Source organism: Nicotiana tabacum, chromosome 9 (genome assembly GCF_000715075.1).
Source record: "Nicotiana tabacum cultivar K326 chromosome 9, ASM71507v2, whole genome shotgun sequence".
Classification (NCBI taxonomy): Eukaryota; Viridiplantae; Streptophyta; class Magnoliopsida; order Solanales; family Solanaceae; genus Nicotiana; species Nicotiana tabacum.
In genome coordinates, this window is record NC_134088.1 from 29,416,754 (window position 1) to 29,444,201 (window position 27,448).

A 27,448-nucleotide genomic window follows, 5' to 3' on the forward strand; every position below is an offset into this window, starting at 1 on the left:
GAAAAGAAACTTGTCACGACCCAAATTTCTCCTCTGTATGACGTCGTGACGGCACCTAGTCTCTACGACTAGGTAAGCCTAACATTTTGGAATAATGAAATGAAAACATAAATTTAACAGCTAACTGTTCAAAAATCCACAGCAATTCAAATCATTACAACTCCCAAAATCCGGTAGAAATAAGTCACAAGCTTCTAAAGATTTATCCTCAATGTCTCTATATATCAAGGTCTAAACAAAAATAAGGAAGCAACAAAATAATGATAGAAGGGAACTCCGGAGTCTGCGGACGCAGGTCGATATACCTCGAAGTCTCCGTGCACAGGTAACTCACTGATGTTTGGGCTGGTAAGAAGTACCTGGATCTGCACAAAACGATATGCAGAAGCGTAGTATGACTACACCACAGCGGTACCCAGTAAATGCCAAGTCTAACCTCAGTAGATTAGTGACGAGGTCAGGTCAGGCCCTACTGCAAAAATAATAAATGGCATGGTAAAATATTTCACAATATAATAAAATAAAATGACAATGGAAATGAATCGGGTAATAGGTCACCATTTAATTACGCAAATAATGACAAATAATACCTCGTGGAACAAAATAAAATTTCTTTTCAACTTAAAAAAAATCACAACAAAAAATCAAAGGCAACTACGGCCATAAATCAATATCAACAAGGGCACTCCAGATGTACTGCCTTGTAGTCCCAAATTATAAATAAATTCACAATATCTCATTTTCTTATCTCACCGCGGTAGCCTTTACAATTTATTTTAAAGAAAACATTTTTTTTCGAAATAGCATCTCGTGTTTTAGCCACCCTTATCACACCGTATGACTTCAAGTAGTTTTCCCTAATAGACACGCGTATTAAGCTACCCTTATCTCACCGCATGCGTTTCAATACTCAGATCTTATACCATCGCATGCGTATCAATATTACAATATATCACAATTTTTACCTCAATTGCCCAAACAATTCAATTTGGCAAAATAAATCAACAACAATATTTTTCCATAATAAAGAGCTCACGACTCATGCCAAAATAAATCAACAATAATACTCAGCAAATATAATATTTCAAAAATTTACCACCTTGTTTTTAAATATCAAATTTAAAAATTTAAAATACTTCATGTTTAAATATATTTAAATTAAAGAAATTCCACCAAATTAAAGAAATTTCACCTTCAAATAATACACTGAATAAAAGAAGCCAAATTTCAGCTAAACAGGTAAAGATAATTAGCAGGAGAAAGTCAATCAAAATTAAAGTGTATAAATCAGATCAATGATGAAGAATATAACAAGATAAAAATAATTTAATTAATGCAGAACAGTGATCTACACAATTTAAAATATAATCTTTCACATTTATCCCGTGTACACACTCTTCACCTCGTGTACACAACTTTCAATACATTACAATTATCACATCAATACCAATCCTAGGGGAAATTTCCCCCATACAAGGTTAGACAAGTTACTTACCTTGACTTGCTCCAATTTATTCAAGTAGTATGCCTTTTCCTCAATTTTCTGACTCTGATCGACTCAAATATAGTCATAATTATTTTGATACAGTCAACAAAATTCATAAGAAAATACTACATGTTTTCAATAAAATTCGAAATTAACTCAAAACTTGCGTCTCAGAATCTGGTGAAAGTTACGAAATATTAACGCCCATTCAACCACGAGTCCAACCATAGCATTTTTACTAAAATCCGACATCAACTTGACCTCAAAATTTCAAATTCTCATTTTGAAATCCCTAGGCCCAAATCCTTTAATTTCACCTCAAAAATATGTAATATATTCGAAATATTCAATGATAATCCAATATAATTAACTAACAATGATCACATGTGACTTACCTCAAGTTTCTCTGTGAATTCTCTCTTTCGCACCTGCGATGCACGAGACCGCATCTGCTCATCCGCTTCTGCGGATTTTTCCCTCGCTTCTACGATCACCGACTTGCAGGTGCAGGTCCGCACCTGTGAGATGCCTTCTGCATCTGCGCTCCACAGTCACCAGCCCAGCCTATGCTTCTGTGCATCTCAGCTCGCACCTGCGAGCTCGCTTGTGCGAGTTTATTGCCCGCATCTGCGATCCTTACGCACCTGTGAGGTCCATTGCGCTTCTGTGTGGTCGCACCTGCGAGCCACGTTCCGCAGGTGCGATTACATCAGTAGGCAGAAACTTCAAATTTTTCTTCTATGTCCGAATTGACCCATTAACCATCCGAAACTCACCCGAGCCCCTCGGGACCTCAACCAAATATACCAACAAGTCCTAATACATCATACGAACTTAGTCGAGTCTTTAAATCACATCCAACAACACTAAAAACACGAATCACACATAGATTCAAGCCTAATGAACTTTGAAATTTCAAGTTTCCACAAACGACGCCAGAACCTATCAAATCAAGTCCGTTTAACCTCAAAATTTGCACGCAAGTCATAAATGACATAACAGAGCTATGAAAATTTTCAAAACTGGATTCTGACGCCGATATCAAAAAGTCAACCCCCGGTCAAACTTTTCAAAAATTCAACTTTCGGTATTTCAAGCCTAATTCCACTACGGACCTCCAATTAATTTTCCGGACACACTCCTAAGTCCAAAATCACCATACGGAGCTATTGGAATCATCAAAATTTTATTTAGGGTTCGCTTACACATAGGTCGACATCCAGCCTACCTTTTTAACTTAAGTTTTAAACTTTGGAACTAAGTGTTCTAATTTATTCTAAAATCTCATCTCACCCGAACCAATTGCCCCGACAAGTCATATAACAATTATAAAGTACAGAATGAGCATTAAATAGGGGAACGAGACTACAACTTTTAAAACGACTGGCTGGGTCGTTACATCCTCCCCCTCTTAAACAATCGTTCATCATCGAACGGGTTTAGAATTACACTTGGAGTGGTGAAAAGATGAGGATAACAGCTGCGAATATCATGCTCGGTCTCCCATGTCACCTCCTCGACCGGATGGCCCCTCCACTGAACCTTCACGGAAGCAATGTTCTTTGACCTCAGCTTTCGAAAATGCCTATCTAAAATAGCCACTGGTTCCTCAACATAAGATATATCCTTGTCTAACTAAACCAAACTGAAGTATAACACATGAGACGGATCACCGTGATATTTCCAAAGCATAGAAACATGGAATACCGGATGAACTGCGGAGAGACTAGGTGGTAGTGCAAGTATGTAAGCTACCTCTCCAACTCTCTCAAGAATCGCAAAAGGCCCAATATACCTAGGGCTCAACTTGGCCTTCATCCCGAACCTCATCACACCCTTCATAGGCGAAACCCGGAGCAAGACCAGCTCACTAACCATGAATGCCACATCCCGAACCTTATGATCCGCATAACTCTTCTGTCTAGGTCTCTTTATGAATCAATTTAACCTTTTTCAAGGCATCCTGAACTAAGTCTGTACCTAATAGCCTAGCCTCGCCCGGTTCAAACCAACCCACTGGAGACCGGCACCTCCTACCATATAAGGCCTCATACGGAGCCATCTTAATGCTCGACTAGTAATTGTTGTTGTAAGCAAACTCCGCAAGTGGTAAGAACTGGTCCCAAGCGCCCCTAAAATCTATCACACATGCACGATGCATATCCTCCAGTATCTGAATAGTGAGATCAGACTGTCCGTCCGTATGAGGGTGAAATGTCGTACTCAACTCTACCCGAGTACCCAACTCATAATGTATTGCCCTCCAGAACCGTGATGTAAACTACGTACCCCGGTCAGAGATGATAGATACAGGTTCGCCGTGAATTCTAAAAATCTCGCGAATGTAGATTCGAGCCATCTACTCTAAAGAGTAGGTAGTCGTCACAGGAACGAAATGAGCTGACTTGGTCAGCCTATCCACAATCACCCAAACTGCATCAAACTTTCGATGAGTCCATGGAAGTCCAACAACGAAAATCCATAGTGATTCGCTCCCATTTCTATTCCAGAATATCTAACTTCTGAAGCAACCCACCTGGACGTTGGTGCTCATACATTACCTGCTGACAATGTAAGCACCGAGCTACATATTCCACTATGTCTTTATTCATCCGCCTCCACCAATAGTGTTATCTCAAGTCCTGATACATCTATGCAGCACCCGGATGAAGGGAGTACCGTGAACTGTGAGCCTCCTGGAAAATCAACTCACGCAAACCATCTACGCTAGGCACACATAGCCTGCCCTGCATTCGTAATACACCGTCACTTCAAATAATGACTTCCTTGGCATCACCGTGCTGAATTGTGTCCTTAAGGACAGGTAGATGGGGGTCATCATACTGACGCTCCATGATACGATCATAAAGAGAAGACTAAGAAACCACACAAGCCAAAACTCGACTCGGCTCGGAAACATCCAATCTGACAAACTGGTTGGCCAAGGCCTGAATATCCAAGCCTAAAGGCCTCTCTGCTACAGGTAAATATGCTAAGCATCCCAAACACTCCGCCTTATGACTCAACGCATCGGCCACTACACTAGCCTTCCCAGGATGATAGAGAATGGTAATATCATAATCCTTCAGCAACTCCAACCATTTCTGCTACCGCAAATTTAGATCCTTCTGTTTAAACAGATGTTGTAGACTCAGTTGATTGGTGTAGACACCGTACAAATAATGTCGCCAAATCTTCAAGGCATGAACAATAGCTGCTAAATCTAGGTCGTGTACATGATAATTCTTCTCATGCACCTTTAACTGTATGGACGTGTAGGCAATCACCCTACCGTCTTGCATCAACACTGCACCGAGACCAATACGCGATGCATCACAATACACAGTATAAGACCCTGAACCTGTAGGTAATACCAATACTGGGGCTATAGTCAAAGTTGTTTTGAGCTTTTGGAAGCTCTCCTCACATTCCTTGGCCAACCTAAACGGAGCACCCTTATAGGACAATTTGGTCATAGATGCAGCAATAGAAGAGAAACCCTCTACAAATCGACGATACTACCCTGCCAAACAAAGAAAACTCCGGATCTCCGTAGCTGAGGACGGTCTGGACCAACTCTGCACTGCCTCAATCTTCTTCGGATCTATCTTGATCCCTTCGCACGAAACTATATGACCCAAAAATCCAACTGAATCAAGCCACAATTCACACTTTGAAAATTTTGCATATAACTTCTTTTCTCTCAAAGTCTAAAGCACAGTCCTCAAGTGCTGCTCATGATCTTCCCGACTCCGGGAATACACCAGAATGTCGTCAATAAACACAATGATGAAATAATCAAGATAGGGCTGAAATACATTATTCATTAGGTGCATAAATGTTGTCGGGGCATTGGTTAGCCCAAATGAAATTACAAGGAACTTATAATTTCCATACCGAGTCCTAAAAGCAATCTTCGGGATATCTGGCTCCCGAATCTTCAACTAATGATAGCCTAAATGCAAGTCGATCTTAAAGAACACTCTGGCACCCTGCAGCTAATCAAATAGGTCATCAATACGTGGAAATGGATACTTGTTCTTCTTTGCAATCTTGTTCAGCTGGTGGTAATCAATACACATCCGCATAGAACCATCCTTCTTCTTTACAAATAAGACAGGAGCACCCCAAGGCAATACACTGGGCCGAATGAATCCCTTATCAAGAAACTCCTATAACTGTTCTTTTAATTCTTTCAACTCTGTTAGGGACATATGATATGGTGGAATAGAAATGGGTTGAGCGCTTGTTAACAAATCAATGACAAAGTCAATATCCTTGTCGGGTAGCATACCCGGAAGTTCCGCTAGAAATACATCAGGAAAACCCTTACTACAGGAACTGACTCACGGTATGAGTATCAATACTAACATTTCTCACATAGGCTAGGTACGCATCACACCCCTTCTCAACCACTCGTTGAGCTTTAAGAAATGAAAAAACCCTACTAGGAACATGATCTGAGGTACCTCTCCACTCTAGCCGCGGTAGACCTGGCATTGCCAACATCACCGTCTTGGCGTAACAATCAAGAATAGCATGATAGGGCGATAACCAGTCCATGCCCAAAATAATATCAAAATCCACCATACTGAGCAATAATAAATTAGCTCTGGTCTCAAAACCACTGATAACAATTCAACACGACCTATACACACGGTCCACAATAATATATTCACCCACGGGTGTAGATACATAAATAGAATAACTCAAGGAATCACATGATACACACAAATACGGAGCAAATTAAGATGACACATAAGAATAAGTGGAGCCTGGATCAAATAAGATGATGCATCTCTATAACAGGCCGTAATAATACACCAGAATAATACATGTGATAACAGAATTAGATGCAACGGCCTCTGTCCTAGTAGGAAGGGCATAATATCTTGCCTGGCCTCCCCCTCTAGGGCGACCTCTACCTATCCGTCCTCCATATCTGGCTGGTTATGTAGGTAGAGTGGCAATTGGTGCAGTAATCATGGCCTGAGAAGCCTGAGGGCCCTATGGAATAGTGGGGCCTGAGGAATCTATAGAGGTGCACCCCTGTTAAATCTGGGAAAATCTCTCATGATATGACGAGTGTCACCATACTCAAAACAAGCCTTCAGTGGACGTGGCTGTTGGGACTGGCTCGGGCCTGATCGACTAGACTGTCCGCTAAAAGCACCCCATACAGGAGGTACAGTAGACACTGCAGTGCATAATATAGAACCTGAGTTCTGGGAGTAGCTAGAATACCACTGGAAGATGGAAGTGCTGAATGAATAGGACGGCTCACATAACCTCTACCATGATGAGCTACAACTAGTGCACGAAAATTATTATATGTGCCAGAATCTTTGGGTCTCTTAGCTTCCCTCTCCCGGATACACATACCTTCCAATCTCCTAGAAATTGACACCACATATTAGTATGTGATGTCCATCTCTAGATCTAGGTCCATACTGTATTTGATATTAGGGTGGAGACCCTCAATAAATCTACGAACCTGCTCTTGAACAGTAGTAACTAAGGCTGGTGCATGCCTCGTCAAATTACTGTTTGGACCACATACTCTGACACGCTCATAGAACCCTGGCGCAGCTGCTCAAACTCTGTGCTCCATGCATCTCTAAGACTCTGAGGAACATGCTCCCTAAAGAACATATCTGAAAATTGAGTCCAAGTTAGTGAAGATGCCTCAGCGGGACTATCCAACTCATATGCCCACCACCACCGGTAGGCTGCTCCTCTAAACTGGAATGTCGTGAAAGAAACCCTATTGGAATACACAATACCTATAGTACGAAGGATGCGGTTACATTCCTTCAGAAAACCCTGAGCATCCTCTGAAGCTAAACCACTGAAAGTGGGAGGGTGGTACTTCTTGTACCTCTCGATCTTGAGTTGCTCCCCCTCTAAAACTGTTATCCTAATCTCAGGTCGAACTGGGACAACTGGCTGCACTGGTATAACCTCTGGGGCATGATAAAATTGGGGGCGTGGCTCTGGAATACGGGCGCAGGTGTCTGTTCTCCTCCCCTGGCCTGAGATGTGTCAGGAGCAAGTGGAATTAACCCTGCCTGAGCTAGAGTGCCAAACATGCTCAAACACTGGGCAAGAGTCTCCTGAAGTGCATGAGTAGTAACAAGCGTCTCAGGTGCCTGCTCTCCAACTGGAACTACTGGTGGCTCTGGTGAAGCAGCTTGTGCAGGTGCTATGGCTACACCACATGGTCTTCCTCGGCCTCTGGCATGGCATCTAGCCCGACCCCGATCTCTTGCGGCTCCAACAGGGGGCGCGGGTGTCTGATCATCGGATTTAGTTGTGCGTGTCCTCACCATCTGTGAGAGAATAGAAAGACAATGGTTTAGCACTTTGAAATCAACAAATGCACACGATAGGAATCAAAGAAGTGAATATTTTCCTAATAGTTCCACAACCTCCCGAAGATAAGTATAGACGTCTCTGTACCGATCCGCAAGACTCTACTAAACCTGCTTGTGACTCATAACACCTATGAACCTAGAGCTCTGATACCAACTTGTCACGACCCCAAATTTCCTCCGTAAGATGTCGTGATGGCACCTAGTCTCTAAGACTAGGTAAGCCTATCAATGCGGAATAATAATAAATATCTCAAATAAATAAACTACAATTCAAACAATTTCAACTCCAAATCATTACAACTCCCAAAACCCGGTAGAAATAAGTCACAAGATTCTAAGGATTTATCCTCAATGTCGCTATATATCAAGGTCTAAAGAAAAATAAGGAAGCAACAAAATAATGATAGAAGGGGACTACGGAGTCTGCGGATGCTAGTCGATATACCTCGATGTCTCCGTGCACAGGTAACTCACTGATGTTTGGGCTGGTAAGAAGTACTTGGATCTGCACAAAACGATGTGCAGAAGCGTAGTATGACTACAACACAGCAGTACCCAGTAAGTGCCAAGCCTAACCTCAATAGATTAGTGACGAGGTCAGGTCAGGCCCTACTGCAAAAATAATAAATGGCATGGTAAAATATTTTATAATATAATAAAATAAAATAACAATGGAAGTGAATCAGGTAGTAGGTCACCATTTAATTACGCAAATAATGACAAATAATACTTCGTGGAATGAAACAAAATATTTTTTCCACTTCAAAAAAATCACAACAAAAAATCAAAGGAAACTACGCCCATAAATATATATATCAACAAGGGCACTCCAGATGTACTTCCTTGTAGTCCCAAATCATAAATAAATTCACAATATCTCATTTTCTTACCTCACCGCGGCAGCCTTCACAATTTATTTTAAAGAAAATATTTTTTCCGAAATAGTATCCCGCGTTTTAGCCACCCATATCACACCGCATGACTTCTAGTAATTTTTCCTACTAGCCACCCATATCAAGCCACCCTTATCTCACCGCATGCGTTTCAATACTCAGATCTTATACCACCGCATGCGTATCAATATTACAATATATCACAATATATCACAATTTGTACCTCAAGTGCCAAAATAAATCAACAACAATATTTTTTTATAATAAAGAGCTCACGGCTCATGCCAAAATAAATCAACAATAATACTCAGCAAATATAATATTTCACAAATTTACTACCTTGTTTTTAAATATCAAATTTTTAAATGTAAAATACTTCATATTTAAATTAAAGAAATTCCACCAAATTAAAGAAATTCCACCTTCAAATAATACACTAAATAAAAGAAAGTAATTTTCAACTAAACAGATAAAAACAATTAGCAGGAGAAAGTCAAGCAAATTTAAAGTGTATAATTCAGATCAATGATGAAGAATATAACAACATAAAAATATTTTATTTAATGCACAACAGTGATCTACACAATTTAAAGCATACTCTTTCACATTTAGCCCGTGTACACACTCGTCACCTCGTGTACACAACTTTCAACACATTACAATTATCACATCAATACCAATCCTAGGAAAAACTTCCCCCACACAAGGTTAGACAAGTCACTTACCTCGACTTGCCTCATTTTATCCAAGTAGTATGCCTTTTCCTCGATTTTCCGACTTTGATCGACTCGAATCTAGTCATAATTAATTCAATTCAGTCAACAAAATTTATAGAATCAAATCCATAAGAAAATACTACATATTTTCAATACAATCTGAAATTCACTCAAAAATCGCTCGTAGGGCCCACATCTCGGAATCCATGAACGTTACAAAATATGAACGCCCATTCAACCACGAGTACAACCATACCATTTTTACTAAAATCCGACATCAACTTGACCTCAAAATCTAAAATTCTCATTTTGAAATCCCTAGGCCCAAATCCTCTAATTTCACCTCAAAAACAAGTAATCTATTCGAAATATTCAATGATAATCCAATATAATTGACTAACAATAACCACATGTGACTTACCTCAAGTTTCTCCGTGAATTCTCTCTGAAAAATTGCCAAAACCCGTGTTGCAAATGTCCAAAATGACAAAAATGTTGGAACCCCTCTATTTTGTAATTTGTCAGGGCATTCGCACCTGCGAAGCACGAGACCGCATCTGTGCATCCGCTTATGTGGATTTTTCCCTCGCTTTTGCAAAATGTTTGCTTCTGCGATCACCCACACGCAGGTGCGTGTCCGCATCTTCGAGATGCCTTCCGTATCTGTGCTCCACAGTCACCAGCCTTGCCTCCGCTTTTGCACATCTCAGCTCGCACCTGGGAGCTCGCTTGTGCAAGTTTCCTGTCCGCATCTGTGATCCTTGCGCACCTGCGAGGTCCATTGCACTTCTGCGTGGTCGCACCTACGAGCCAAGTTCCGTATGTGTGATTACATCAGTAGGCAGAAACTTCAGATTTTTCTTCTAAGTCCGAATTTGATCTGTTAACCATCGAAAACTCACCCGAGCCCCTCGGGACCTCAACCAAATATACCAACAAATCCTAATATATCATATCGACTTAGTTGAGTCTTCAAATCACATCCAACAACACTAAAAACACGAATCACACATAGATTCAAGCCTAATGAACTTTGAAATTTCAAGTTTCCACAAACGACGCCGGAACCTATCAAATCACGTCCGTTTAACCTCAAATTTTGCATGCAAGTCATAAATCACATAATGGAGCTATGAAAATTTTCATAACTGGATTCCGATGCCGATATTAAAAAGTCAACCCCCCGATCAAACTTTCCAAAAATTTAACTTTCGGTATTTAAAGCATAATTCCACCACGGACCTCCAATTTATTTTTAGGACACACTCCTAAGTTCAAAATTACCATATGGAGCTATTAGAATCATCAATATTATATTCCGGGGTCGTTTACACATAGGTCGACATCCAATTTATTTTAAACTTTAGAACTAAGTGTTCTAATTTATTCTAAAATCTCATCGGACCCGAACCAATTGTTCCGGCTAGACATATAACAGTTATAAAGTATAGAATGAGCATTAAATAGGGGAACGAGACTACAACTTTTAAAACGACTGGCCGGGTCATTACAGGACTGGGGAGTGGATACCCTATATCTAAAATAAAAAATCAACTAGGGAGTGGAGACCCTATGTTGGAAAAGAAGACTAGGTTAAAAAGGAGACTAGGGAGTGGAGACCTTGTGTCTAAAAACAAAAATCAACTAGAGAGGTGAGACCTTATGTTGTAAAAGGAGACTAGTAAATGGAGACTCTATGTCTAAAATAAAATCAACTAAGGAGTGGAGACCCTATGTTGAAAAACGAGACTACAGAATTGTGTACCCTATGCTAAAACGAACCAAGAAGGATTTTGTTTTTTTCTTAGAAAATCATTTTTTTAAATAAATTGCCCCAACGCTTATTTTCTGAGGGCATGAACAAATGACCCCTTTTTAAAAAAAATAGACTTCTTTTTTTTTAAATTATCCTAGGAGAAAATTCATCAGACTAGGTTTTCTTATCTTAGGAGACATATTCGTCAGACTAAGACGTTTATCCTAGGAGAAAGATTCATCAGACTAAGATTTCTATCCTAGAAGAAACTTTATCTAACTAGGTTTTCTTATATTAGGAGAAAATTTCATCAGACTAAGACTTCAATCCTAGGAGAAAGTTCATCAAACTAGGTCTCATTTATTTTGTTATCTTAGGAGAAAGATTCATCAGACTAAGATTTCTATCCTCGGAGAAAGATTCATCAGGCTAGGGTTTTTTTTTTTTTTAGGAGAAAGATTCATCAGACTAAGATTTCTAACTATGAGAAATTCATCACACTAGATTTTCTTATCTTAGGAGAAACATTCGTCAGACTAAAATTTTTATCCTAGGAGAAAGATTCATCAGACTAGGTTTTTATTTTATTATTTTATCCTAGGATAAAATTCATCAGACTAGGTTTTATTTATCTTAGTAGAAAAATTCGTCAGACTAAGACGTTTATCCTAAGAGAAAGATTCATCATACTAGGGTTTATTTATCTTAGGAAAAATATTCGTTAGATTAAGATGTTTATCATAGGAGAAAGATTCATTAGACTAGGGTTTTTTTATTATTATTTTATCCCAAGAAAAATTCATCAGACTAGGTTTTATCTATTTTAGGAGAAATATTCATCAAACTAAGATTTCTATCCTAGGAGAAAATTTATCAAACTAGGTTTTTTTTATATTAGGAGAGATTCATCAGACAAAGATTTTTATTCTAGGAGAAAGATTTATCAGACTAGGTCTTTTTATCTTAGGAGAAAGATTCATTAGACTAAGATTTTTTATTGGGAAGAAAATCCACTAGACTAGGATGTACCACCCTAGGAGGAAAAATGTGAAGAGCAATGGCAAGATTTTATGCACACTAGGAAAACAAATAAAGGCAAAGATTTAAGAAACTTCCCTTTGTCGGCTCTTCTTTTTCTCTTTTTTTTCTTTTTCTTTTATTTTTGAACCACTTTCCTTGCACTGCTTTGTTACTGTTTCAAACAAAAAAAAATTTGTCAGTTTTAAAAGTGGTGGTCGTTTTGTGGCCTTGAGTCTTCGGCAGCTTGGCTTTGTGATTATCCAGCCTTTGGAAGACCGACAGCATTGGTAGTTGGTTGCACTGCTCGAAGACTCTGTTATTGCTTTCAAGGGACCTTTACTTTCTGTATCACTCTTGATTGTTTCGCTCCCAATGCCATTGGTGTTTTGTGGCTAGATCAGCCTTGTCTCAAAAAAGAGATTCTTTTCTTAGATAACCTTTTCTAATATCTTGAATGGCCTTTGCTTTTGAAGCAATTTGTCTGTCAGGGAGAATCAAAATTGGTAAGTGCCTTTTGCACGATGTGCACACTTCATAGTCCTTGTTTGGTACTCCAGAGAATCCCTGATTAACCTTGAGGTTATCTTGCTTGCTTTAGCCAAGTAGGCTGACAAGAGTCTTTTGGGGGAGCCTTTGTATGAATCCTCAAGGCATGTAGAATGTAACAACTAGGTGTCCTAGCCAAATTTACTTTGTGCAACTGAAAAGTTGGTAGGAGATTTTGAAATCTTGTCCTTCTAATTTTGACAAGGAATTACTCAGAGTGAAGGACACAATGATGTATATAAACAATATTAACAAGAAATGCCCCCGTCGGGAAGAACAGAAAGAAAAGTTTTTTTTTGCGGTAACTAGCCTTAATGATCATGACATGCATTTTGGACATAACCGCATGCTCTATCAAACTGATAAAATCTTCTCTTTTACTTTTCTTATGACCTTTGAAGTCGGGCTTGTTCGTGCCAATCCTTTGCATCAGCTTTATGACCCACTTTCGACTAGTGGTGCCCCGAGGTATTTTCACCAACAAGTCTCTCTCATTTATTTATATCTACTTAACGTCGCCTTATATTTTCCGTGATGGTTTTCATGAGTAAGACTCTCTCATTTTTTTCTTTTTTTTTTCTTTCCTTTTTCTTTTTGCTTTCTTCTATGAGCAACTTGATAGTGTTCTATGTCGTGTGTCAAGTGTTGCTCATTGTATGCGTCTCTTGGCATTCTTGAAGGTTGATCGGGAGGTCTTTATTTAAAGGTTTTTGGATAGGGTTGAAAAAATATGATGGCATAAGGCTCAAAGTAGATTCAAAATGAGAGTGTATAGACTTACAACTCTTGGAATCGACTCTTTTAAAAGTAAAATAAAAGTCTTGCCCTAGTTTCAGATACTAGGATTTTTGGATTTGTTTTTGTTTTTCTTTTGAATTCTTATTTGGTGGGACCGAACCGCGTAAGGTTGCCTACGTATCCTTTTTTTTAAGGAATCAGGTCAAACTTAGTTCAAATATCTCACCTAACTATATTTTTTCATCTTTTTTTTTCTTTTTTTTTTTTAACTTTCTAAGAATTGCCCCAGTTGTACTCTTAGGACATGGACCTTTATTCCTCTCTTTTTTTTCGAATTTTGACTCTAGACTTGATTCCAAGAGAGGGGTGGTCGAAAAAAATGACGTAGGCTCAAAAGGGGTAACGAAGGGTATAAAGTGCTTGGGTAGCAGAAAAATAGCCTCCTAGCCTCGAGAGTGCAAAACATATTACCTCTTCGCAAATACATCATTGACAAACATGTTCACCTTTTGGTCTTGTATAGTGCACAATTTTTTTTTTTTTGTATTTTTTAAATCATTTGATCATGATGTGTCGTGTTTTAAAGACACTTTCCCTCCACTAATACAAAACTTTTGGCCAAGCTTCAATTGATTCAACATCTTCAAACCCGATCTTCATAACGATTTGAAGGCAAAGATCCTTAACCTCCACAGGTATGACAATTCTAGTTCCACGTGAACTTCACTCGGGCTTATTTTCAAAGAATTTCCACTCTTTATTCATCCTCAAGAGTATCTTTCTCAGTTATTCAGTTCAAGACCAAATCAGTTTTCTAAGATCTTGCCAAAAATTCTGCATGCATGCTATGTCACTAGAACTAGCAGCGAAAAAAACTAAGCATAAAATGACACAAAAGGACAAACTATATTTCATTGAATAGAGGATGGAAGGATTTGACAACAAAACAAGCAACCTAAAATCCGAGTTACAAACCTGTAATAACCCAGATAATGAAAATAGCAACAGAACAAACAGACAAGACTCACATAGACAAAATAGAGGGATAGAAGGGTTTGACTCAATAAAACAAATAAAATCTTGATCACAACCCTGAAATAAACCAGATAATAGAAAAAAAACATCAAAACAAACTACCAAGATTCCTTCCTAGTGAGGAGGGAATGACTTTTCAATTGCTAAGCTTGACATTTAGCCACAAATTTGCTCATCACAATCACCAGGGCCTTCTCCAATTTCATTATCATTAACTTCAGTCAGCAAGTTCCCGAGAGGATTATCATGCTCCATGTCACCACGTACCATCCCCAAAAAGTGTGTATCATTATATGCATGTAAAGGATCATGTATGATATTTGTGGCGTCAATGTCCTGGACCACAATTAGTTTTTCATGTACCATCCTTTCTATTTCTCTTTTCAAATCTCGACAGCTTTCAACACTATGCCCCTGGGCATTGGAATGGTATTCACACCTTTTAGAAGGATCAAAGTTTCTTGAACGTGGATCCACATAATTTGGAGGAATAGATGCAATCATGCCATAATGCATTAATTTCTCCTCTGCTCCCCGCTATATTTTTGCCTTAGAGGTGGGTTATTGGACGCTTGAAAATTTTGTGAAGGTTGATGGGAATTTTGCGATATTGCTGCTCGCCTTCTAGGGTGTGTTGGTGCCTGGGCATATGACTCTAGATTATGGATGACATACTGAGGTGGATCAACAGAGTATTGTGGATTCTGAGGTGGATAACAGTGCTCAGGGGAGTCATATGAAGTCTGATGAGGCTGCCCATATTTTTTAGATGTTCCCCTAGGACCTCTTCTCGACCCTGATGTCGTCATGGTCTCTTCATCCTTTGCATTCGTGTAACTAAAATTACCCGATCCAATCTAGACAGCCTGAGTTGTGGCTTTAAGAATTGCTTGACTTATAATTCTTCCTGTCTTGAGGCCATTCTCAACCATTTCACCAATCTTGATTACTTCCGATAAAGGTCTGCCCATTGCGGACATCATGTTTTGAAAATAGTCAGGATCTTGTGCCTGAAGGAAGACATTGATTAACTCGTGGTCATCCATGGGTGGCTTAACTCTACTCGCTTTCTCTCTCCATGTAATGGCATATTCCCTGAAATTTTCAGTTGGCTTCTTCTTCAGGTTTGAAAGGGAATTATGGTCTAGGGAAATGTCGATGTGGTATTGGAATTGTCTGACAAAGTCATATGCCACGTCATCCTAGACATACCAGCGAGATGTGTCTTGATCCATAAATCATTCGGAGGCTACTCCCATAAGGCTTTCCCCAAAATAATTCTTCTTTTTCTCCCGCACCTCTTAGTTGATTGCAATACCTTTTCAGGTGGGCTATGGGGTCTCCATATCCATCATACTTTTCAAATATGAGAGTCTTGAAACCAGGTGGCAAGTGGACATCAGGGAACATACATAGATCCTTGAAGGCAATACTCTTCTGACCTGCCAACCCTTGCATGTTTTTCAACTGTTGTTCTAAGTTTTTCATTATTTGGGTCATTTCTTCCTGTGCCATATTTCGGGAAGGCTTTTCAATATTTGCAGGAAGATCAAATAGGTACGAGTGGTACTCAGGAGAGTGGTACTGTTCTTGCTGGGTAGCAAATTATGACTACTGAGTTTTCCTCTGCACTATCGTCGGCTGTGGGATGGTGAAGATAGGCAAAACAGTAGTGGTTGTCTGATTGGTTGTCAATGGCACACTTTGGGAGCGCGCAACAGAAGTTCCAGTTGTAGTCGTACAGTTGGGATAAAGACTGAGCCTAGGTGGATAGGATTGATCAGACAATGAGATTGGAATGGTAGTAGTCGAGATGGATGTGAACTCTCGGAAACCATGAATAGGAAAAGGTGGTCCTTGGCTATTGGCCCGTGCTTGACACATTTCAGTCATTTGCTGCTTCAGTACTCTATTTTTCTCAACCACGGTAGACTCTTGTTGAACCCTCTGACCCTGAGCCTCTTGAGCACCAGTAACAACTTCGATGTTAGTTGTCAATTTTCCTTGGATCTTGTATTGTGAGCTTACCACAAACCGACCAACTCAAACTTTCTTTACCATTCAAAACAAAGAACACGTTAGAATGGGCTGAGTCAATTATTATTAGGTTTTTTTTTGGATTTTAAATTTTTAAAAATGGTCCATCGAACCTAATGTGGGTTGCCTACGTATCATGTGAAAACATGAATCAGATCTTTGTGTAGTTCAGGATACCGGGAACAAAGTACATAAGCTAGTTTTTTATTTTTTTTATTTGTTCTTTGAGAATATTTGAAAGAAAAGACTTCTAAAGAAAAATGTTGTGGTATTTCCCGCCTAAAATATGTGTGATTAAAATCCTTCACCGGGTGACAAGTACCTCAGCTATCTCAAAGAAAGCGGGCTATGTCAAGCAAATGCCCAATTTTAATTTCAAGAAGACTCAGAGGTGGTACATGAGATGACAATTTGTAATGTACAGTTCAACAATATCAAAGCGGTAAAAAGTAGACAAGTAGAACATTAGGCCCACATAAATTACAGTATATTCAAAATTAATAAAGTCAAATAAAAGTCAACATGTACAAGCTCGAATTCTAGTTAGTTTCCAGCAGAGTCGCCAGAACTGTCATACCGGTTTTCCCTAGGAGATATGGAGTTTTTCCAATTTAAGTGACATTAATCGAAATGAGATTATTTATTTGATCAGAGTCGCCACTTGGGATAATTTATGGTGTCCCAAGTTACCGATTTATTTTAAATCCCAAATCGAGGAAAATGACTCTATTTTTACGTTCTGCGAACACAGAAGACCAGGTAAGGAATTTTCTTAACCCGGGAGAAGGTGTGAGACATTCTCTAGTTCTGTGATTTTAGCACGGTCACTTAACTATTAATAATTAGACTAATTATCTGATTTATTACATGTTTTAAACCTATTATGCATTTTATCTTCTAATCAACTTTAATTATTTATTTAACCATTTTAATATTTATGGGATTTGTTTGAACAAGTCGTGATGTTGCACACTCATTTGTTTTTGTACATATTGTGAATCGCGTCACGTGAAACGCACCCGCGATCTACAACATGTTGATTTTAATTATTTGCTTGAAGTTGTGGTCAAGTCGCGTTAAACGCGCACTTGAGTTGGGATTTACGTATCGTGACCATATCACGGGAGTCGTACTCATAGTCATGATATTTTATTAATCGCGGCTAAAGCAAACTACGAATGTTTATAAGTTGCTTATTCTAATTTTGGATTATTGTGGGCCATGAGTTATGGATATGAATTTATTTGATGAACAAAGTGTTTTGAGGAGTAAAGTTGACTAACCATTTATAGAAATATGCAAATTATTGAATACTTGACTTGTAAACTAACATTGCAATTTAAGAAAAGGCTAGCAAGATTCAAATAGAGCCCAAGTAGTTGTTATATCCAAAGGTCAACTGGCAGCCCATTTAGTTCCAATCCAAGAGGCCCACTCAAATTTAGATGATCTACTACCTTAAAATCCATTTGCACAAAATTGTGGCCTAAATTCTTTTGTTGAAACTATCAGTTACTACCATTGCCTAAATAAACACTAAAGCCCAAATTTAATGTTCTTAATTGGCCCCCCATACTGCCCATTTAACATATGAACTATTATTCTTACAATTCATGACTAATTCAAATTTTAATTAACCAATATCATTTATTTGATCTCCATAGTTAATCAAAGAGAGGTAGCAACTAAATCAAACTTAAGGAAAGATGATGAAACAAATAAATCAAGGCAGCAGAATGATCATATGGGACTGACCAAACACGTCAAGAGCAATGGAACATTTAATTGAAAAGAGAAAATGACTAAAGCAAAAAAGGCAATATAGAAATAGGAACGGACTTTTTTAAGAGAACTTCAACCAATCTATTCTCCAATGTTAAAATCGGTATAAAGTCTCTATAACAATCATATCAACAAAATTTGTTCGGGACTCACGAACCAAGACCGAAGCTCGCTCGAACCTAAACTTGCCGGCGGACTCGAACTCAACCTTGGAGTTGTTGTTTATGTGTGAATGGGACTGCTCTAAGGTGATGTTTAAAGGAGTTTTTTGGCTGATTTTAATACTTGAAAACTGATGGAAAATCAGTTGGGTTTGAGGAGGAGAAAGGAACTGTTTTTTGGAGGTACTTTAAGGGTGTTTTTGGAGATCTAGTCACCGGTTTCTATGGAGTTCTTCATGGCTTTTAAGGGTGTTTTAAGTGGTGGAGAAAATGGCTGATTTTTATGGAGGTTTAGAGGAAGAGGATGAATGTATGGTGAGGAAGAAGAAGAGAGCAACTGCTTTTTTTTCTCTTGTGTTCCCTCATATCTCTCTCTGTTTTTTTCCACTCTTTGTGTGTGTACATATATTAAGAAAAGATGAGAGGATGAGGGTTGAAAATGAACGATGGGTCAAGGAATAGTGACACGTGAATAGTGTAGTAGGTGGGTGGTGGGACAAGGAAATAGTGAAAGGGCAGTGAAATGTGACACGTGAATAGTATAATAGGTGGGCGATGAGACAAAGAAATAGAGTAGGGAAGGTAGAAAGTAATTTTATTAGATTTGGTTCGTGATTCAAATAAATTCTTCCACCCTCTACGTAATAGACTTTGTTAAAAATATTACATATTCTCTAATAAAGCTTACTAATAAAATAATATAAAAGTTAAAACATCAAAATTAAACTTAAAACTATTTAAATACTAAAAACAAAAGTGGTAAAAATTTATATATAGTAAAATATTAGGCGCTCATAGAGAGAAGAAATAGGATTCTTATGGAGATGCTTAGATTAATGATGAGTTATTCTTATTTACTTATTTTTCGTTATGGAATATGCCTTAGAAACCGCAATTACATTCTGATTTTAGTTTCGTCTAAGTCAGTATCTTGGACCCCATAGAACTGTTAACTTTAAGTAAGTACAGTATGTGGCAAGTTCCAATATAGAATTGTCCAATATATATATATACTGAAAGGGGAAACATATGAGATAAAATCAAGGACGAATGTATGCGTGTTTATTGAATATCCAAGGAAACGTAAGGAGGTTTATTTTATTTTTTTAAAGAAAAGAAGGTAATTGTTAGTACAAATGCTAGTTCTTTATAATAGAATTATTTAACAACATTATGTTCCTAGATGTAAGCTATTGTTACAGGAACTAAGCAAAGAAATAACAAAGGAATCATCTAAAAATTCAGAGGCTCAAGAACATACAACTCTATAAGTCGGAATTGATGTTCCATTGCACTTAAGTAGTAGGAGAAACATTAATAGACAAAGAAAAATCTACTACCTCTAAGTAGTATGAGTGATGTTGAGCAAAGAACACTACAGGAAGAAGTCATTAATATTTCAATTCCGCAAGGTAATGAAGATAATATTAGTAATGCTTCATCGTATTGGGAGAATAGTAAGGAATATCATAGTTTGATATGTACTCTTAGGAGAGTTTCATAACAAGATGGCCGAAGAGCTTAATACCAAACTTGTTAGTTATGACAAAGCACTACTAGACAAAGATTGCATTTGAAAATAACTTGGCAAGTTTCTTTTAGCAAAAGCTTATTGGTAGAGACTTTTAATAGTCATGCAAAAGAATAGCTATGAAAGTTATAGATGCTTGGTTATGAGTCTAAGTAGGAGATTGTTAGGGCATATATACTATTAAACATGCATTTAGATATAATATATTCTAATAGTTATCATGGTTAAAAGTCTAAGTGGGAGATTGTTGGGATATATACTATTAACCATGGATTTGGTTTGGATATAGTATTTATTATGAAATAATTATTTATTCAGTTTTAATAAAGTTTTAAATAGATCATATATTATTTTGTATCATTTGCTTATATAGTAGATGATTTAGTATATAGAGTTTAGCTTATATACATAAGATTAAATCATCGGTTCATATAAATATAAAGATCATGTTCACAATCTAATGATGGAATTGGATAAACCATCAAGAATGATTGTAGTACAAGATTAAATGTAATTTATCTTGATTATGGGAATGATTTAATTCGACTTCTTGTGCTAGTATATTTTGTATGTATTGAACGGACCAAGTAGAGATAGGTATTTTATACTAACTTAATAAAATAAGTTCTCTAGCCACTAAACGTATTTATACGCTTAATCTTGATATAAATTATTATTAGTTGTGTATATTATTTATTATTTTGATGTATTAAAAAGTGATATTCTCTTGTGGGTCAATATGCCTGGTAAATTGGACAATGATAATATACATTGTCGAAGTAATAGTTAGTTGAAAGAATCCATGTCTCGATCTAGAGATTGATGATACACTTTTATGAAAGTTTATAAGTTTTCATGTGTAAACCCTGCAGGTGAATTTTGTATCTGTCACATAAAATAAGTTAAACGGAAGTCTAAAAGAAATAATCAATGAATTAAATTGTCAATAATTTAATTTATTTGATTAGTATCTGAATCTTAATTAACATAAGTAGTTAAATAAGGCTTAATGGAAGAATTTTGAAATTGAACTAAGGAGTGCAGTTACAAATTTTTAGTGGAATAATTCGTATTTTATTATGGTAGTATTAATTCAGATATTTCGAATTAAGTCCATAATATGAAGCCTCGTTAATTAAATATTGCGGTCCCTGTTGTGTCTAAATAATTATGAATTAAATGGAATCATTTTTCTTGGTGGAAAAGGAAGACCCAACAGGTTTAGGAAAAGGTTTTAAACCCTAAAACCTGTGACTATATAAAGAGGTCTTATTCCATAAGGAGGCTATGGTTTTACTACATGGTTTTCCAAAAAAATATTCGCTCACACGAATTTCGCTAATTCCGGGTATTATTCGGGTCACACAGCAGAAGACTGTGGAACTGAAAGATAATCTCGTGGACGGTTTTTGCTTTTACTTGAAGGCTCTTTTCGCAATTGCGGTCTCAATCGCGGTCACACTTCAAGAGATAAGTATCGATTTTATCTTTGATTAAAATTTGTGATTATGTATTGTCCATGTAATGACCCAACTGATCATTTTAACTTTTAGAACCCCGTTCCCTAAAATAAAACTTTTCGTAGGTCCTTGTAATGATTTATGACTTGCGGGGATGGTTGGTTCGGGATTTGAAAGTGTTTGGGGTGAAACCGGAACACTTGGTTCCTTAAGTTGGCCTTAAAATGCTAAGTTTGACTTCGGTCAATATTTTGAGAAAACTACCCCAGAATAGAATTTTAATAATTCCAAAAGCTCCATATGATAATTTTGGACTTAGGAACGTGTTCGGAATTTTATTTGGAAGTCCGTAGTTAAATTAGGCTTGAAATGGCTAAAAACAAGAATTTAAGTTTGGAAGTTTGACCGATGAGTTGACTTTTTGATATCGGAGTCGGAATCTAATTCCAAAAATTTTCATAGCTCCATTATGTACTTTATGACTTGTGAGTAAAATTTGAGGTCAATCGGAATTGATTTGATAGGTTCCGACATCGAATGTAGAAGTTAAAAACTTTTAGTTTCATTAAGCTTGAATTGAGGTATGATTCATAGTTTTACCGTTGTTTGATGTGATTTAGAGGTTCGACTAAGTTCGTATGATATTTTAAGACTTGTTGGTATATTTTGTTGAGGTCCCGAGGGCCTCGGGTGAGTTTCGGATGGTTAACGGATCAAAAGTTGGACTTAAAAAGCTGCTGCAATTTTCCCTTCTGCTGTATATTCTGGGTTGTGATCGAGCTCCAGATCGAACCCAGATATCGAGCCCACGATCGAGGCCTGAGTCAAAGCCAGGGATGAGGCTCAGTATCGAAGCCACGATCGAAGTCAAGGCTCGAGGGCCAGGATCAAGACCCAAGATCGAACTTGATCGAGGCCATGACCATGTCCCAGGCTCGAGGCCTGATCGAGGCCATGACCAGCTTCCATGATAAAGCTCCCAAAAATCGAGCTCCCAAGATCGAGCTCCTTGATCGTGCTCCCAAGATCGAGCTCCCTGAGATCGAGCTCTCGAGATCGAGCTCCCCTAATCAAGCTCCTTGATCGAACTGGACAGAGCTGTAAGTTATAAAAACAGAGGACATTCGTCCCATTTGCCATTTTTGACGAACTTGAGCTTGAGCAGAGGCAACGTTTGACAGATTTTCAAGGGAAAAATATTGGGGTAAGTGATTCTAACTTGGATTTAGTCTACATATACAAGTATATCATTGTATTCACCATAAATTAGTGTTTTGAGATTTAAATTTGGGAAATTTTTAGAAATCTCATAGAAACGAATTTTTGAGATTTCGGTATCGATTCGGAGTCGGATTTGAGTGAAATTGATATGGTTGGACTCGTAATTGAACAGGTTGTCGGATATCGTAACTTTTGCCGGATTCCGAGACGTGGGCCCCACGGACGAATTTTTAATTAATTTCAAAATTGTTATTGAAAATTTAGTATTTTCTTATAGAATTGATTCCTATAATTTTTAGTGATTGTATCGATTATTTTTGGCTAGATTCGAGCCAGACAGAGTTGGATAATCGTGAAAAAGGCCTTATAGTGGATTAAATTGGAGCAAGACGAGGTAAGTCTCTTGTCTAATCTTGTGAGGGGGAAATTACCTCATAGGTGATTAAAATTAAATAATTATTGCTAATTGTGGGGGCTACGTACGCACGAGGTGACGAGAGTCCGTGCGTAGCTACTATTAATGCTAATGTCCGGGTAGTTTAGGACTCAAAGCATGCATTACTTGTGTAAATAGTATTCTTTGATTAATTAATATTAATTGATATATATGAATGTATTTTAAATTGTTAGATAAAGATATTAAAAAATGGAAATCTCATAGGCTTGATTTTCTGTTTAAATCAATTAATTGTTAAAAGAAATTATTCTCCTCCCGAATTTATCTTATAATAAATATACTCTCCTTTCGGAGGCACATAAGAAAATATTTTCCTTTCTTGTGGAGCGGGCCGAACGCCTCGGCAGGATAGATGTATCTATAGATCGCGCCACACATCCCTCGGCAGTGTACACGACATTCTTGATCGGGTCGTACGTCCTCGGCAGAAATCGTGCTTAATAATAATAATAATAATTACACGATATTTTAATATTTTATTTCAGCTTGTGAAGCTAATTAATAAATTAGAAAATCTTTAAAATTTAATGAATTATTATTCTTGCTTGTTAAGGAATTAATTGTTATTACTGTAAATGATATATAATTGATAAATTAGAAATTATTCGAAGTGAAGGAATTTAATTAATATATTGAGAATTATTACATTTGAAGGAATTTGATTATTTTCGCTGATTAAATAAATTATTGTAAATCTTGCTGATTTAAATATCCTAGTTTTATTTCAGTTATTATTATTGACCCATAGTGAGTGTCAAAGTCGGTCATCTCGTCTACCACTTCTAGATTAGGCTTGATACTTACTGGGTACACGTTGTTTACGTACTCATACTACACTTACTGCACTTTTTGTGCAGGATCTGAGACAGGCACTAGTGGAGGACCTATCATCACATACCCACGTCATCCCGAGGCATAGTGGTGAGCTGCCTTTCTGAGCCGTTCTGCAGCTACCAATGTCTCTTCTTATATTTACATTCTGTCTATTTCATTTCAGACAGTATTTGGAATTTTGTATAATCTACTAGATGCTCATTCACTTGTGACACTAGGTCTTGGCACACACATTGGTAGAGTTTGGGTTTATATTTTCTTGATTTTAAATTTTATCAATGAATGCTTCATTTATTAGTTGGCTTGCCTAGCTGTAGTGTTGGGCGCCATCACGACCTACATGTGAAATTGGGTCGTTATAACATGGTATCAGAGCACTAGGTTCACGTAGGTCTCACAAGTTATGAGCAGACCTAATAGAGTCTTGCGGATCGGTACGGAGACGTCTGTACTTATCTTCGATAGGATATAGGGTGTTAGGAAATTACCTTTCTTCACATTCCATCGTGCACTTAATGTAGCACTAAAATTCCTTCTCTTATTTTTGCACAGATGGTGAGAACGCGCTTGAATGAAGTTCCAGACCAGGGAAGAGCTACTCCCCCAGTTGCTAGAGGCCGAGGGAGGGCTCCAGCCCGTGGTAGAGGGCAAGGACGTCCCAGGACTATTCTAGTTATGCCGCCAGTGGATCCAGCAGAGAATTCCATTATTGAGGAGCAGGGTGAGGTGCCTGTGGCAGAGCCAGCTCTGGTGGACTTCACATCTGCACCGGGATTTCAGGATGTCACGGGTCATATGCTGCGATTCATGGACAATATGACTCGGGCCGGTTTATTTCCGGCAGACCCAGCCACATCTCAAGCGGGCGGGGGAGCACAGACCCCTACCGCGCAGGCTCATGGACAGGCAGCTGCTGTATATCAGACCCAGGGTGCACTACCCGTGGGTGGAGCCCAGCCAGTGGTAGCAGCTACACCTGAGCTCAGGCCAGCTGTAGTCGCCGATCCTCAGAAACTATTGGATAGATGGACTAGACTACATCCTCCTGTCTTCGGGGGTGAGCGACATGAGGATCCACATGATTTCATTGATCGTTGCAAGGATAGACTGTACAACATGAGGATATTGGAATCCCATGGGGTTGATTTAGCTATTTTTCAGCTAGAGGGTAGAGCCCGTAGATGGTGGTAGTCTTATGCTCTTGGCAGACCAGCAGATTCTCCTCCCATGACTTGGGACAGGTTCACCCATATCTTCTTGAACAGGTATATTCCACCCTCCCAGAGGGAAGAGTTGTGTTTTCAGTTTGTCAGTGACTGATTATGAGGCGAGGTTTTCTGAATTATCTCGCCATGCACTAATGATACTCCCTACTAAAATAGAGAGAGTGCGGAGGTTTGTAGCCGGTTTACATACTGGTATTCAGGCCACTATGGATCGAGAGGTTGAGATGGGTACTTCTTATGAGCGAGTTGTGGAGATAGCCTGAATGATTGGGGGTGTACGTCAGCGGAGCCGAGATCAGATTATGAGAGATAAGTGGTTCAGGTACTCTGGAGAGTTCAGAGGTGCTCCGTCCGGGAGCAGAGGTCAGTTCGTGAGGGAGCAGTCCAGCAGACCCCCATATCCAGCACCACCACCTCTTTGAGGTGCTCCAGTGCGACCTTATATCAGTGCTATCCCAGAGAGTTCTTACCGCCCACCAGCTATTCAGAGTCCTCTCAGTGGGTATTCACGTTCCTAGGGCCAGACACTTAGTCAGCAGCCCATCGCACTGAAAAGTTGTTACGACTGCGGGTATCTAGTCACATGCAGAGGTTTTTTCCTAGGCTTCGGGGTATACCAGTACAGCAGGGTCAGCAGCCTATGCTTACCGGACCAGTTGCTCCACCAGTAGTTCGACCACCCAGAGGTGAAAGACTGGTGGGTAGGGGCCGTCCTAGAGGTGGAGGTTAGTCAGGCGGATGCCAGACAGTTGGCGCTCCAGCTCGATTCTATGCTTTTCCGGCTAGACCAGATGCAGAGGCATCAGATGTCGTGATTACAGGTATTATTTCTCTTTGTGGCAGAGAAGCCTCAATATTATTTGATCCAGGATCTGCGTATTCATATGTGTCATCTCTATTTGCTCTATTCCTGGGTGTTTTCGTGAGTCCTTGAGTACTCCTGTTTATGTGTCCACTCCTGTGGGCGATTCTGTTGTTGTGAACCGGATCTACCAGTCCTGTATTATTACATTCTGTGGTTATGAAACTAGAGCAGATCTCCTATTGCTTGAGATGACCGATTTTGAAATTATTCTGGGCATGGACTGGTTATCTCCATATCATGCTATTCTAGATTGTCATGCCAAGACTGTTACCTTGGCTATTCCAGCATTTCCTAAGCTGGAGTGGAAGGGTTCGCCTGTTAGTTCATTTAATCGAGTTATTTCTTTTATAAAGGCTCAACACATGGTTGAGAAGGGTTGTTTGGCTTATCTAGCCTATGTTCGGGATACTACTGCAGAGACTCCGGCTATTGATTCAGTGCCTGTAGTTCGGGAGTTCCCCGATGTATTTCCGTCAGATCTTCCAGGTATGCCACTTGATCATAATATTGATTTCTGTATTGACTTGGCTTCAGATACCCAGCCTATATCTATCCCACCGTATCGCATGGCTCCGAAAGAATTGAAAGAGCAGCTTGAAGAGTTACTAGCCAAAGGGTTTGTCAGACCGAGTGTATCGCCTTGGGGTACACCAGTATTATTTGTGAAAAAGAAGGATGGAACAATGCGGATGCGTATTGATTATCGCCAATTGAACAAAGTCACTATTAAGAACAAGTACCCGTTGCCGCGTATTGATGATCTATTTGACCAGTTGCAGGGTGCTAGGGTATTCTCTAAGATCGACTTGAGGTCGGGGTACCATCAGTTGAAGATTCGGGATTCAGATGTTCCGAAGACTGCTTTTCGGACTAGATATGGTCATTATGAGTTTCTGGTGATGTCCTTCAGTTTAACTAATGCCTCGACAGCGTTTATGGATCTGATGAACAGGGCATTCATGCCATATATTGATTCGTTTGTCATTGTCTTCATTGATGACATATTAATCTATTCGCGCAGTAAGGAGGAACATGAGCAGCATATGAGAGTAGTGCTTCAGACATTGCGGGAACAAAAGCTATATGCTAAGTTCTCTAAATGTGAGTTTTGGCTTGAGTCTGTAGCATTTTTTGGGACATATTATATCAGGCGAAGGTATTAAAGTTGATCCCAAAAAGATTAAGGCAGTTCAGAATTGGCATCATCCCACTTCGGCGACAGAGATCAGGAGTTTTCTGGGTTTAGCAGGTTATTATAGTCGGTTTGTGGAAGGTTTTTCATCTATTGCAGCACCTTTGACAAAATTAAC